This window comes from Callorhinus ursinus, unplaced genomic scaffold, assembly GCF_003265705.2.
Source record: "Callorhinus ursinus isolate GAN/ISIS: 27379988/994484 unplaced genomic scaffold, GSC_fseal_2.0 scaffold6146, whole genome shotgun sequence".
Classification (NCBI taxonomy): domain Eukaryota; kingdom Metazoa; phylum Chordata; class Mammalia; order Carnivora; family Otariidae; genus Callorhinus; species Callorhinus ursinus.
In genome coordinates this window covers 1-2,990 of record NW_027403196.1, presented here as the reverse complement: position 1 = coordinate 2,990, position 2,990 = coordinate 1, and the positions used below count along the sequence as shown (strand labels likewise).

The 2,990-nt window shown below is 40.9% G+C and overlaps 1 pseudogene; it reads left to right on the top strand.

Annotated features, from left to right (window-relative positions):
• Positions 1-78: 78 nt before the first annotated feature.
• Positions 79-2,236, top strand: LOC141372316 (phosphatidylinositol transfer protein beta isoform pseudogene; annotated as a pseudogene).
• Positions 2,237-2,990: the final 754 nt, after the last annotated feature.

Genomic DNA, 2,990 nt, shown 5'->3' with positions numbered 1-2,990 from the left:
GGGAACAGGGCCTGGAGCTCTCCCAGGCAAAATGACCCCTAATCAGGAGCCAGATCCGTCATCTGAAAATAATCCAGAGCTGACAAATGTGAGAACCGCCAGAGAAGGATATGAAAGCTTTTAGTATAACTTTTCCATCAGTTGTAAATGTTAAACCGATAAATAGAAAATATAAACAACACCCTCTCTATCTTTAAGAGATGAAAACTACAACGTCTGAAAGGAAATATACTACAAGGTATTGACAGAATTTAGAAAATGCAGAAGAAAAATTTTTGATAGAATTGTATTGACTCTGTAGATCTATTTGTGTAGTATTGCCATATGAACTATATTAAATCTTCCAATGCATGCATACAGTTTTTTCCCCCCATTTGGTCTTTCATCTCTCATAGAAGCATTGCTTCTTATGCTTTTCAGTGAACAAGTCTTGCTCTCCTTGAATGAATTTACACCTGACACTTTTACTGTGTTGTGTGCCATTGTACCTGGAATTGCTTTCTAAATTTCCTTCTCAGATTATTCATTGCTAGTGCATAGAAACACAACTGATTTTGTATATATGGTACCCTGCAACTTTACGGAATGAGTCTATGGACTCTAATATTTTTGTGTGTGGATGATTTGAGGTTTTTCTATCTTTAGGAGTATGTCCTCTGTAAATAGAGATACAGGTTGACCCTTGACCAATGCGGAGTAAGGATGGTGACTCTCAAGATCAAAAACCTGTGTATAGAGGCGCCGTTAGGGGCGGTAGCGGCGGCGGTGGTGGTGATAGTGGCGGCAGCTGTGAGGGGCTTCCAGGAAGATGGTGCTGATTAAGGAATTCCGTGTGGTTTTGCCATGTTCTGTTCAGGAGCAAAGTTCCTGCATTCGTCAGGATGATTGCTCCGGAGGGCTCCTTGGTGTTTCACGAGAAAGCCTGGAACGCATACCCCTACTCTAGAACAATCCATTATGCCTCAGTTGTAACGAATGTATATATGAAAGATGATTTCTTCATTCAAATTGAAACATGGCACAAACCAGACTTGGGAACATTAGAAAATGTACACGGTTTAGATCCGAACACATGGAAAACTGTTGAACTTGTCCACATAGATATTGCAGATCGAAGTCAAGTTGAACCAGCAGACTACAAAGCTGATGAAGACCCAGCATTATTCCAGTCAGTCAAGACCAAGAGAGGCCCTTTGGGACCCAACTGGAAGAAGGAGCTGGCAAACAACTCTGACTGTCCTCAGTTGTGTGCCTACAAGCTGGTGGCCATCAAATTCAAGTGGTGGGGACTGCAAAGCAAAGTAGAAAACTTCATTCAAAGCAAGAGAAAAGGATATTTACAAACTTCATCGCCAGCTTTTTTGTTGGATTGACAAGTGGATTGATCTGACAATGGAAGACATTAGGAGAATGGAGGATGAAACTGCGAAAGAACTAGAAACAATGCGTAAGAAGGGTTCCGTCCGAGCACGTCGGCTGCTGATGTCTAGATGAGTCCCGTGTAGGGTCAGAGACAATATCAAACTGTTTATGTAATCAAGGTCAAGTGAGGGGAACAAGTGCAGCCAGTGATGAGTGAAGAAGGATCTGACCAGAATCTGGCCGTGCTGACGTTTCCCAGATGTGTGCTTGTGATGACATACTCACAGGTTCCCAACCACGTGTGTGTGTGTGTGGTTCTCTGTGGCTGCATATAAAATGCATGTAGAGCTACAGATCAAGATACACACACTTGTGTGTATATGTACATACAAACATACTGAAAGGATTAGTACAATTTCTCCAAAGTACTGTACCTATCTTCAAGGATGCAAAAGAAAATATTTTCAATATATATACCTGGAACAGATTTTAATAATTATCAGAGTAATACCATTGATGGACAAATTGACTGCAATGTAATACTAGCTGGTATGTTTCATAAATGTCAAATTGTGGACCAATATATTTAGCCTTTTATTACTTTTCTGGTCTTTTAAATCTTCCTGTTCTTTTAAATCTTACAAATTTTTATTTTAGTCCCATAAGCAACAGACTCCCACAGAAAAATTTATTCAAAATCTTTTGGTATTCCAGTGAATCTGGAATGTGAACTCTGAATGTATTTATAATGATTTATTTCTGGATGGTTCTTATCTTAAATTCAAATTGGACAATGTCTATTAGTAAGGAGTATAGTTACCAGCCAATTTTTACTTGTTTGCCCTGAGGGAAAAAATCCTTTAAAAAAAATTCTGGTGTTGGGGGCGCCTGGGTGACTCAGTTGGTTAAGCGACTGCCTTCGGCTCAGGTCATGATCCTGGGGTCCCGGGATCGAGTCCCACCTCGGGCTCCCTGCTCAGCAGGGAGTCTGCTTCTCCCTCTGACCCTCTTCCCTCTTGTGCTCTCTATCTCTCATTCTCTCTCTCTCAAATAAATAAATAAAATCTTTAAAAAAAATTCTGGTGTTTATTGGATTTTTGTATTTTAAATTTCAATATTTTTCTACATCAAACCTAGCAAAAATGGAGATGATGGTTTGTGATTTATAATAAGCACTATACAATTTTCAGGCTACTCTTAGGCAAAGAAAGAAATTGATGAAGAAATGAATAGCATCGTAGGCTGTAGGAAAACTTTCGGAAGTCGAGCACTTCCATGGAGTCTTGTTTCTGAAATGACTGTTTTCTGAAATTAGAGCTTGGAAACTATGCAAATGATCTAGATTCCTCACAGCTGACAGGCTGGAATACAGATAGTGGTGATGGTTTTGTTTTTGTTTTTGTTTTTGTTTTGCGCTTTTCATATTGAAATACACCCCCAGGGGGAGATGCTGCCTTTGACATAGTGGAATTTCAGAGGCAGCACAGGCTGGTCTCCTTGCCTGGGAGGCCCTGCTGAGGGGCCAGTGCTCCACCGCCCATGGGGTGGACACCATTGGAACCTGTCACGAGTGAGCATCAGGAACGTGCTGTTAGCAGCTGCTGCCACCTTGTCCTCCTCCTCCTCCT